This window comes from Odocoileus virginianus, chromosome 20 (genome assembly GCF_023699985.2).
Source record: "Odocoileus virginianus isolate 20LAN1187 ecotype Illinois chromosome 20, Ovbor_1.2, whole genome shotgun sequence".
Classification (NCBI taxonomy): domain Eukaryota; kingdom Metazoa; phylum Chordata; class Mammalia; order Artiodactyla; family Cervidae; genus Odocoileus; species Odocoileus virginianus.
In genome coordinates this window covers 42,250,278-42,263,250 of record NC_069693.1, presented here as the reverse complement: position 1 = coordinate 42,263,250, position 12,973 = coordinate 42,250,278, and positions in this window count along the sequence as shown.

Below are 12,973 nucleotides of genomic sequence, written 5' to 3'. Positions count from 1 at the left end.
GGGAGCTTTAAGCAGGAGAGACAACTGGGAATCCGCTGTTCAGACTCCTTGGGACGTCTACACTGGGCCACCCAAGCCTCCTGCTGCCTTGCCGCCCTAGGCCAGACATTTGGAGCTTCAGCTGACTCCCGCAGAGAAGTTGCCACATCATCACCAGCTGCCACCATGCTGTGATTAGTTAATCACTAAGTGCATGGGGCTTTTAATTAACTGCCAGCCCTGCACGGGCAGCTGTTCCACAAACCACATCTGATCGTGGCTCTCCCCCGTCTGGGCTGATGGAACACTTCAATCACGCAATTGCTACTTGGATATGTTGATACTGCAGCATGGCAGCTGCCAGTCCTGCTCCCCTGATGGAAGCATCAGCCACAAGAAAGAGAAAAGAAAGCAGCTATCAGTCAGGGGGCCACTGGGTGTGTAAGGCTGTGGGCAAGTCTGCACAAGATCTGTGAGTGTACAGACATGGCTGTGCCATTTATCTATAGAGTAAATGTAATTTAACTCATACCAATGTAAGAAAGAAAGAAATCTGTAGGTGCCACAAAACCAGCAGGTACTTCAGGCATGGCTGGATCCAGGAGTTGTTGTTCAGTTGCTAAGTTGTGTCCAACTCTTTGCGACCCCATGGACTGCAGCATGCCAGGCTTCCCTGTCCTTCACCAACTCCCAGAGTTTGCTCAAACTCATGTCCATTGAGTCGGTGATGCCATCCAACCATTTCATCCTGTGTCGTCCCCTTCTCCTGCCTTCAATCTTTCCCAGGGGATTCAGGAATACAAATGAAATTACCAGAGCAGATGGGGCCTGAACTATCAGAGGAACAGTACTTGGATCCTAGATGGGTCAGCTGAGCACAGGGAGCGCATATGAGACACAGATGAGACAGTGATCCTGATATTTGTCCAGATAAGGACTTCCCTTGCTTCTTGCTGATTCATTTATTTTCTCCCATCTCTGGACCTCAAGGTAACTCTGGACATAGTTCTATTATAACCTTATCACATTTGATTTTAACTCTTTGGTCACATATCTGTGTTGTCCAAGAGACCAGGATTTCCCAATTTCAGCGCTATTGATTTTGGCATAGAAAGTTTTTGTTGCGGGGTTCTGTGCCTTCCCTGGAGGCTCAGACGGTAAAGCGTCTGCCTGCAATGTGGGATCCCTGGATTCGATCCCTGGGTCAGGAAGATCCCCTGGAGAAGGAAACGGCAACCCACTCCAGTATTCTTGCCTGGAAAATCCCATGGCCGGAGGGGCCTGGTGGGCTACAGTCCTCGGAGTGGCAAAGAGTGAGCAACTTCACTTCCACTTTCTGTGCCTTATAGGCTGTTTAGCAGCAGCATTTCTGGCCTCCAGCCACTAGATGTCAGTAGCACTCCTTCCCCCAGTTGTCACAACAACAACAAAAAATCGTCTCCAGACTCGGCTGAAGGTCTGTTGCAGGGGCAGGAGCCGCCCCTCTGAGAGCCCCTGGGATGGAAGATGAGACAGACGAAGTGTCGTGTCCTCTGGTGCAGGTTCCGAGACCTCACGGCATTCCCACGATACCTGGAAGGCAGAAGCAAGGGCAGGGGGAAGAAGAAAGTGATCGTGCACAGAAGAGCTGACGCGGGTCCACACTTGGCCGAGGGCAGTCGTGTGCTGGTGCGGGCACCACTGCATGCAAGGGCTGAACGTCTGTGTTGGGTGGTGAGGGACCCCTGGGGCACACCAAAACCCCACGCTCGGCAGTGGAAGTGAGTGGGTGCTAAGAAACTGAGCAGAAGGCAAGAAAACTCAGACCCTGAGACGGAGGGGCCCGGCTGGGGACGAGCCCAGTCTTCGCCCTGTGCCCCCACATAGCTGCTTATGTGCAGCAAAATACCAGCAGATGGCCCTTTTCTGTGCCAGGCACTGCTGTGAGGCTGACCCAGGAATTCCTCAGGGAAACCTATGAGCTCCCTCACACCGTTTTACCCCATTTCACAGGTGAGGAAAGCGAGGCACTGGAGGGTTTTGTGGCGGTGGCGGTGGTTTGTTTACTTGCCAAAGAGCCGGGATTCGAATCCCACTAGTCTGGCCTCTGAGTCCACTCTCCTGCCTGGACTGTTCCACTGGCCTTACCTTAGAGGGCAGAGCGGCTGTCCAGACTGTCCTCAGCATTTGCAGGGCTGCAGGGGAGGAGACAGCTCTGGGAGCGACATGGAGAAAGCACCCGCAGAAAGTTCTTCAAAGAGGGACCAGGGTTTGCACCCTGAGCACCTCCCCCAGCTCGGCTACCCAGAGAGGGTGTTGGATTCCAAGGCTGAGGGCTTGTTTAGATTCTTGACCCTCCAATGCCCAGCAATGGGACAGCTGGGTCCCTCCATTAACCCCAGGTTCCTCATCTACCCAATGAGAGTCACACCCACCTCCCTGAAAAACAGGAGGGACCCAGGCTTCCCTGCCTGCCAGTGGTGGGACCTTCACAAGTGACTTCAGCTCTTCAATCATGGGGTGGTGGGAGGACCTCATGGAACAATCAAGGGTTTTGAAAAGTTGCAGAAACTTGGGGCATAAGATAGTGTCATGGTTATAGCCTCATAATAATAAAGAGTACAGACCCTATGGGGGGATCCACCCCCATGTGCCAGCTGTGCATCCTTGGACAACTTGCTGAACCTCTCTGGTCTGTTTTCTCTTCTGTAAAATAAAGCCCATCATAGTTCCTACTCCTGTCTCCGGCATCATGAGGGGATAACAATGCCTCTCTGGCTGGTTCAGTGGGAGAATGAAAAATGAAAAAATACCTGTGAATCTCAAGATAGTGCCTGGCACATGAGATAATAGTGCTCAGGAACCCGTGTCAGCCCTAGGATCACATCTGAGATGTTCCACTGGGGCTGGTGGGCCTGAACACCCCCTCATCCTACCCCCAGCCATGTATCTGAGAGTTAAGTGGCCAAATAGCTGTTCCTTGGAGCAGGTGTCAGCCTAGCCTCCCTTCCCACCCTGGGTGTGCACACGCCACACCCAGGGCTCTTTGAAGATCTAGCTGCTGCAGGATTGCTTCCTGAACAGCGGAGGGGAACCCAGCTAGCTCTCATAGGATGCTCCGCCTTCCTGCAGCCCCACAGGCTCCTGCCACTCCCCTGGGAGCGGGGGGATTCATTCTTTTTTGTATTATAATGATAATAAATAAGCTGGGGAGGCAGAGGGAGGCTGGAGCTCACCACCGACAGGCCCAGGGTAGGGGGCAGGGCCAATTTATCATAACCAGGCTGAAACTGCCCCCATCTGGAATCAGCTGCCCATCATCTGGAATCAGCTGCCTCCTGCACACCCACTAGGCCAGGTCTCCAGGCTGGCATTCTGTGAGGCAGGGAGGGTAGAGAGGAATGAGCCCTGAGCTGTGCTTCTGGGCAGCAGGACAAGTTCCCAGAGCCCAGGCCAAGCCCCTCCTCCTTGCTGATTCTTGCCTCGGTGCTCCCGTGGGGGAGGAAGGAGGGGAGACCATGGCCTGGCTGCTCCCCTTGCATTGGGCCCCTTGATCTTGCCCTTGAGGACCTTGCCCATTGTTCCTGGGACCAGTGTTCCTATACCACTCCCACCTTTGGCTATCATAAGCCCATGTATTTGTCCACTGCATATAGGTGGCTATCACATATTAAGCAACTACTGTATGCCTGGGACTAAGCACTTTACTCAGATAGTTCACCGAATGCTCACAAGTGCTTGGAGTAGGAATTATAATTGGCTTTATTTTATAGAAGAGAAAACTTAGACCAGAGAGGTTAAGCTATTTGCCCAAGAACACACAGCTTGCACATGGTGGATTCCCCTGGAGTCTATACTCTTAATTAAGATGTTATAATATGACGCTATCTTATGCCCCAACTTTCTGCAAATTTTCAAAACCCTTGATTGTGCCATGAGTTCCTCCCAACATCCCCATGATCAAAGTGAGGTTGAGGTTAATGCCATTTTACAGATGAGGAAGCCAGGGTCTGTGTAGAATCAGCCTCCCCTGTGGTCATGCACTCAGAAAGCCTCAGAAAAGAGAAGGGACAGAGTCAACCCCCTGACACCCAGCCTAGCCTCTCTGGGAATCCCTCATCACAGGGGTCTCCTGCACCCTCCTCATCCCCTGGGGGAACACAAGACCTGAGTCTCAGACAACATGCTACTTGTTCCCAGCCCCTCAACCCTTCCCCCTCTCTCCTCCCAGGCAGAGCAGTGGAGTTTGGAGGTTTCATTACCAATAAGATCTGGAAGAACCCTTAGCCTCAGTCAGCCTAGGAAGCCCCTGGGGATCAACCTGTTACTTAATGCAGACCTGGGAGGAGGGTGGGGTGGAGAGTGTGATCAGACAGGTGTGACCCCAGCCCTACCACCCAGCAGATAGCCTAGGGCCCAGGCCACTTCAGGTCTTCAAATCCTGGGCTCTACACCTATGGAATCAGATAAGAATCCTCACTTATCCAGACCAAGGATGTGTGTGTGCATGCATGCCCAGTTGCTCCAGTCATGTCCAACTCTTTGTGACCCCTACAGACTATAGCCCCTCAGGCTCCTCTGTCCATCGGGGATTCTCCAGGCAAGAATACTGGAGTGGGTTGCCATGCCCTCCTCCAGGGGATCTTCCCGACTCAGGGATCAAACCCGTGTCTCCAGTGTCTCCTGCATTAAAGGCAGATTCTTCACCACTGAGCTGATAGGAGGAAGTAAATTTATTTTTTGTGACTTTGTAAAGTGTTTATTTAGAATTACTGCCTAGGGGGTCAAGGGCCACAAACTCACGTGTCATCAAGGGACAAATGGATCAGATAGGTGGGTGAAGTTGGCCAGGTAGGAGCTGTGGCAATAGATGGCACATACCTCCATCTCAAGGGGGAAAGATGCCAGCCCAGTTGTACCAGATCACTGTTTACTAAACAAATCAGAAATCTGAATTTTTTTTCAATGCAATGCCCTGATTTCTAAAACACTTTGCAGACTAAATAAAATACCTCTGTGGACCAAATGTCACTCGCACCCGTTTGTAACTCCTCATGGAGTCCTAGTTGCTAGAAAAGCAAAGAGGCCAAACAGCAAGCCCAAGGTCACACAGCCAACCAGGCAGAGCCAGGCGAGCCTCAGCCCAGCCCTCTGGCTCCCCAGCCAGTCCAGTCTCCCCAGTTCTACACTGCACGTGGTTTCCAGCACCCTCAGAGCCATCCAGCTCGAGGTCTATGCCCCTGGGAATTAGTGAGCTCCTGGGAGCCCTGCAGAGCGAAGGAAGGACACTCCCAGGACAAAGGACACTGCAGGGCTCTGAGTATGTACATCATAGCACATCCATCCTGAGGCCTAATTGAGACACTTGCTTGGAGTGTCCTCAAAAACTAGGGCAGATGTGGCACTCTGAGAGTCAGAGCCGCCCGCCGTGGACACCCCGCCGAGACCAGGGACTGATGGCTGTTCTCTGGAACTTGGACCAGCCAGAGGGAAGCCGGTTCTCACTAATAAGATTATATATTTTTTAAATGGCCCTTGTGTATTGCAAGGAGACTGAGTCCTAAAATGTCAGAAAGGAAGACACAGTAAAAAAAAAAAAAAAAAAAAGGACCATCAGCTCATTTCTGCAGGAATCGTTCAGCACCAGGCTAAAAACCCCCTGTGGATTTCACCCCCAGGCATACCCTAGGCTGAGCTGGGAAGGTTGGAGTTGTGTTCCAACCTATCTCAGTCCTTGAGGCCTCCTTGACTCTTGGGGTAGGGATGGGGGTGGCGGGGGGGGGGGGGCTATGTGAGCCCTGTTTTTCAGACTCCTTTCTCCTGGAACCCCACAGTGCTCTCACGGTGCTGGGGGTCAGAACTGGGTTCCGGTCCTGGATGCACATATTCCCAGCTCAGTGGATGTGAGTAAGTTGCCCTCCCACCCCCCTCAATTTCATCCTCTGTCCCCTGCCCTGACCCAGCACCCAGCTGTAGTGAAGCTCCAGTTAAGCAGAGGCTACAAACGGATATCCATCCCCAGGCATGAGCAAGGCCACACGGGTTTTGCCCAATCAGCATTTCTTTTTAAGTTTGTCTCCAACTAATTTCACATAAACATCTGGATTTCTGGCTTCTCTTGAAAAATCAGAAGATCTGGCTGCACAGGGCTGACCTTCCCATGTGGTCACAACGGGCCGTAATGGAGTGACAGCTTGCCTGTTCCCCCATGCCACCCACTCCTGACTTCTGGTACCCAGCCAGCTTCACTCCTTTATATGACCTCCTTCACACTTGAATTTGAGACCCCTGAGTTAATGCAATAGATATGAAAAGTCTTTGGGGGAAGTCTACAGATTCTGGGCTTCATTATTATTAATGGAATTTCTGGATCCCACTATTTGGCTTTGACCTTGGGCAGGTCTCTTGGGCTCTCTGGGCTCTGGTTGGCTCCCTATCTGTGAAATGAGAGCGAGCTCTAGGGGGCTCCAGGAGCGTTTCCGACTGTGACCCTTGGACTGCCTCTGGGAGCTGGTCTTGCAAACAATTCTCTTCAATAGCAGTCCAAGAGCCTCCTGACTACTTAGGTTCTGCCAAATATTTGTTAAAGGGAGGGAGATGCAGAAAGAGGGGAGAAGCTGTTTAAGTCTCCCTGGGTACCAGTCACTGAGTCTCTGTCTCTCTTAACCCACCCACCACCTACTGTTCATAAGACAGAGCCAGGCTCTGAAGCCAGGAAGAGTGAGCTTAGGGGCGGGCCAGCCCACGGGCAGGACTGCATGTTGCTTCTGAAGACAGAAAGCATATAAAACCATTGTCTTCCCCTGACTATACTTTCTCTCTCTCTCTCTCTCTCTCTCTCTCTCTCTCTCTCTCTCTCTTTTTTTTCCACCACTGTTCCTAGCATCTTTTATTAAAGTCTTGACGAACATCATGCCAATGGTTGGGGGTGGGGTGCAATGGCAGAGCACTGTCATCCACTTCACCCCCAAATTCCCAAGTTTCACTTCTTTCTGCCAACCCTCAACTCAATCCCAGGTCCAGTCTAGACTTGGCACTTGGGCTTGCCAGCAACAGTGCTCTATTGGATGCTATCTCCACATATGCAAGGTGTCTTCCTGGCTTTCTGCAGCTCAGCCTGCCCACTCTCCTCCCTACCTGCCCCTATTTCTGTTCATATCACCTGGCCCATCGGAAGCAGTCAAGAGTGGTTGGTTGAATGAAACAAAAGCAGCACATCCTGGTGCCTTCATTCCCTTGTTGTTCAGTTGCTCAGTCATGTCTGACTCTTTGCAACCCCATGGACTGCAGCATGCCAGGATTCCCTGTCCTTCACTATCTCCTGGAGTTTGCTCAAACTCATGTCCATTGAATCAGTCATCCAACCATCTCATCCTCTGTCAGCCCCTTCTCCTCCTGCCCTCCCTCCTGCCCTCCATCTTTCCCAGCATCAGGGTCTTTTTCAATGAGTCAACTCTTCATATCAGATGACCAAAGTATTGGAACTTCAGCTTCAGCATTAGTCCTTCCAGTGAATATTCAGGGTTGATTTCCATTAGGATTGACTGGTTTGATCTCCTTTCTGTCCAAGGGCCTCTCAAGAGTCTTCGCCAGCACCACAGTTCAAAAGCATCAGTTCTTCAGCACTCAGTCTTCTTTGTGGTCCAACTCTCACATCCACGTATGACTACTGGAAAAACCATCATTTCGACAATATTGACCTTTGTTGGCAAAATGATGTCTCTGCTTTTTAATATGCTGTCTAGATTTGTCATAGCTTTTCTTCCAAGAAGCAAGAGTCTTTTAATTTCATGGCTTCAGTCACCATCTGCAGTTGATTTTGGAGCCCAAGAAGATAAAGGTCTGTCACTGTTTCCATTTTTTCCCCATCTATTTTTCATGAAGTGATGGGACCAGATGCCATGATCTTAGTTTTTTGAATGTTGAATTTTAAACCAGCTTTTTCACTCTTCTCTTTCACCTTCATCAAGAAGTTCTTTAGTTCCTCTTTGCTTTCTGCCATTAGGGTGGTGTCATCTGCATATCTGAGGTTATTGATATTTCTCCTGGCAATCTCATTCCAACTTGAGCCTCATCCAGCCCCAGCATTTTGTATGATGTACTCTGCACATAAGTTAAACAAGCAGGGTGAAAATACACAGCCTTGATGTAGTCCTTTCCCAGTTGCTCCAGACTAATTTTCCACTTGCTTCCCCAGGCCTTCATTCTTTAGACACACAGATTATTCCCTCCCTGTACACCTCCATGCTTTGGGGGTGCAGTTCCCTCCAGCTGGAGTGTATAATCCTTGTTGTCAAAGTCCTCTGCATCCTCAAAACCTACTTAGCTCCAATACTACTTTGACGGTGTTTTCTCTGATCCCCTCAACAGATTTTACCATGCCCTCTCTTGGGCACCCTCAACACTATTAACCATCTCCACTGTTTCAGCTATTTGTATCACATAAAAGATTTTGATTGCAAGTAACAGAAGACACAACTCAGGCTGAGTTACATTATGAAAAGCTTAAGATACTGGTTTAATTTTTCAGTGAGTCTGGTGGCTCTGCCCTGCTCTTTGAATGAGGTTCATTTCAATGGTAGCTTCCTTCCCTCATCAGAATAAAATGACCACCGCCATTCCAGGCTTCACGGTCCAAATGCCCCCACGATTCACAGGAAGTCGGCTTCCTCACAGTCTGCCCCTATTCCACGCTGATTGGGCCTCTCTTGTGCCAATCACTGTAGGCTGGGGAATGCTGCATGTTGATTGGCTTAGACCAACCTGGTTCCCTCCCTCAAGCTGGAGCAATGTTTACTCACCCAAACCGCAAGGGGGAACAATGGAGGAAGCTTGGGGAGACACAACAGTGCCCACAGGGCTTTGTAGATGTCTCCCCAAGGAAACAATAATCTCCATGAGCACAGGGGCTGACTCTACTTCATCTGGGGGTTCTTACCCAGCATGGTGCTTGGCGCCAGAGACGCAAGGATAACTACTCCTTGGTTTGAACACCCTTCTGTCCCATACGATGATACTCTGGGGCCTGGGGCCTGTCCCTTGGCCTCCGAAAACGACAGTGATGTCTGTCAGATGACTGAGACCACTAATGCTTATGTTCACAAGAGTAGAGTTCTGCGACCCCAATTTCAGTCTCAGAATTGGGCTTCTAGAAACATGTGGCCACCGACCTCTACTGAAGATTTGAGCAAGAGAAACGTGGGATAAAGAGGCTTGAGATTAGATCCCAGGTATTGTGCATTCACTTGCTCCCTCATCTGCTCACTGTATTGATGCCTATTTATCATTGCCTCCTCAGCCCACTGCCAGGGACAGACCGTGTGACTATACCCTGCCTGCCTCCACCCATCATGACCATTCTTGATTGGTTGCAATTAATTATTTCATTGGTTTTCAGGGGGGAGGGGTTGCTATTCCTTGAGAGGTATTTGAAAAACTGGGGGGTTGTCTTCTATTTTAGTTGTGAAAATGAAAGTTGCTCAGTCATGTCTGACTCTTTGTGACCCCATGGACTGTACAGTCCATGGAATTCTTCAGGCCAGAATATTGGAGTGGGTAGCCTTTCCCTTTTCCAGGGGGTCTTCCCAACCCAGGGATTGAACCCAGGTCTCCCGCATTACAGGCAGATTCTTTATCAGCCTTTAGTTGTGAGCATGCATTAAAATACTGAAATGTACCCAAAGGAAAATTATATCTTTTAAATTTTTCTCTCTTTTTTTCATTTGGAAGATTTTAGTAATTTTTAAATATATGTATCTGCAAGTAGGTTAAGTTGTATATGAATTTTATTGCAATATAGCAAACCCCTTACAAAATGTGTTACATAAGGGTGCATTGGCAGAGCACTTCTGCCTGTGGCTGAGTGAGGAGATGGTAAATCCTCTCCCCCAAAAGCAATTATAAAGTTGGGCAAAATTGATCAAAACGACCATGCAGCACTCTGGACATCAACCAAAGGCATATAACAATTGGAGCAATATCTGTGGGGAAACTGGAAATTTGGACAGTAACAGTGAGGATCTATATCATTGTAGCCTGAGTCTGCTCCCTTCCTTTCTCCCAGCTCAGTCAGAATGGAGTTTCCACCAGGATGGGGCAGTTTCTCTGGTTTGGTTAAAGGGGGCTTGGTGGCTTTTGATCAGTAAGTAGCACTCACTCTTGGCAACCTTATCGGTTTAAGGGAAAATCTCCAAGTCAGAGAAACATGAAAACCAACAGTTCCACTGGACTAAGTTTGCAATTGTGATTGGGCATATATATTTCTGGCTAAAGCTGCATGCATGTGCCACAGAAACTAGAAAAGACCAATCAAGCCACACACTCCTGGCCAACCCTGAGCCTGTGCATGTGTGTAAAGGAGACAGGAAGTAGCCCAGCAGTAAGTAAAAGACAGGGAACATGTGAAAATGGCCTGAATGTTGAATGTGCTCCTGAGATAGGCTTCTTCTAAAAAGGTTTCCCAATAACCCTTGCCTCTAAAATTAGTGTCCTGTCTTTGGACATAGTCTGAACATAGTGACTTGCTTCTAATAAATAGAACCTGGGAGAACAGATGGATGTCACTTCCAAGCCTAGGTTATAAAAGACTGACTTCTTTCTTGTTCTCATTCTCTCTTTAGTTCTTCTCCCTTGCTGTTCTGATGAAGCAAGCTGCCATGTAATAAACTTCCTTATGGAGAAGCACATGTCACAAGGAACTGAGGGTGTCCTCTGCCAGCAGCCAGCAAAGAAAGAACCCAGTTCAGTGGACTGCAAGAAATCCAATCCTGCCAACAACCAAATGAGGAGCTTTGAAGCAGCTCCATTCCAAATCAAGGCTTCTGGGCCAAGGAACCTGGTCAACACCTTGATTTAGCTTGAGTCAGAGGACCCAGCTAAAGTGTACCCAGACTTCTGACCCACAAAAGCTGTACAATAGTAATGTTTTTGTTTTAAGCCATTAAACTTTGGGTTGATTTGTTATGTAGCAACATGGTAACAGATACAGCTTCCCTACCCAGACTCAGACTAATCAACAGAGGACAGAAAGTTGGGATGTTTGAGGACAATCTCTGCCCAATCAGATATGCAGATACAGACACAGAGACAATGCTTTGGAAGCTAGACTTAAATATAAAAACAAGAATATAAAAATTTTAATCAGAACTTCAGCAGCTTCACACCATAGGGAAAACAGTATCCCAGACAAGAATTGTCTAATTCATAGAGCCTGGAGAAGTTATTTTAAAAATAACCAAATGAGAAAGCAGCAACAATAAACCTGGGGTGAAGGTAGAGGTGAATCAGAATCCAAAGTTGCTGCTATATTTCTTAATATCCAATTTTCAACAAAAAATTACAAGTTATACAAAAAAACAGGAAAGTGTGAACTATACTCAGAAAAGCAACTGTCATTATAAACTGAGTGTTCCCAGATGTTGAAAGACTTTAAATACTTATTCAGATATGGTCAAATAACTAAAGTAAAACATGTCTTAAATTTTAAAGTATGATAATAATGAATCAACAAAGAGGGACTCTAAATAAAAAGACAGAAATCACTTTTAAAGTGAAATTCTGGACTTGAAAAGTATGATTGAAAATTACACTAGAAAGATTCAACAATAGACTATACATGGCAGAGGAAAGAAGATTGATAGATTGATAGAAGTCATCCAGTCTGAAGAACAGAGAAAAGAAAGACTGAAGAAAAATGAGCAAAGCTTTAGAGACCAAGAGGACATTAAGCATGGCCGTCTGGAAGTAGAGAAATAGACAGAAAAAAATAATGGAAAAAAATGGCCAACATCTCCCAGAATTTAATGAAAGAACATTAAATATGTATCAAAAAATTCAACAAGTCCCACATAGAATAAATATAAAGAGACTCACACTTAGACTCGTCATAGCAAACATTTGAAAGACAAAAACAGAAAAACCAGCAAGAGAAAAATGACATGTGTAGGGGAGCAACCACCTGACTAAGAGCTGACTTTCCATAGAAAACAATGGAAGGCAACAGACAACAAAATGATGCATCAAAGTGCTGCATAAACTGTTAGCCAAGAATTCTATCATCCAGCAAATCTTTTTTTTCAGAAATGAAGAGAAAAATATAGACATTTCCACATACACAAAGACTAAAGATTTTGTTGCTAAAATTCTACAAATATATTAAAGCAAATGAATCCAGATACAAAAGATTACATGTATATGATTTTATTTATATAAAATTCCAACAGACAGAACAAATCTATGAAATTAAAAGTCAGGGTAGTGTTTACCCTTGGAGGGAGGTAGTGACTAGCAGGGGCCATAGCGGGGAAACTCTGGAGCACTAGTTACTTATGATTCTGGCACATTTCTGCATGTAGTTTAAACCAATAAAATTTACTAAAACAAAAAAGGAAGCTTGGCCATGTTGCTCCCTTCCCCATCTTTGAATCCCTTGTCTTTTCCCTTTGCTTCCCTTTCCCTTCCAGACTCAGCAAAACAGTGACCCCAAGGCGCTGCCTGGTCTCTCTGCCCACCTCCCCAGCACCATTTCTCACCACCTGGTAATCTACTGAGGGGGGAAAGGAGCAGGCCGAGCTGACTCCATCTTGAAAAAGAAGGAAACTCCATCTTGTGCTTCCAGTGAGCTTTGGACTATGTGCCTAGCAGCCGTGGGGAGAGCATACTTATGGCTGAACTGGCCTCCCAGACTGATAAACACCAGATTCCACCAAGATTTCCCTTCACCAGAAAGAATGTGATAATCCCCTATGGAGTCAATCACCTTTGTAATCTTTATGGCTTCCACTGGTGTAGGCTACAACATATAACCCTTCTGATTATGAATCATGGCTGTAACCCGACTGTATCTCCCTTTAACACTTTCCAGGCTAGGTTTAAGGAATTGGGGGATGTGGGCTTGAGCAGTACATTTAAGGTATATAAGGTTTTCACAAAAGTCAGTCGGGGTCCTTGGCTAAGAGGAGACTGCCTTGGGCCTGCTGGTGTAATAAACTGCACTCCACTTTTGGCATTGTCCTTC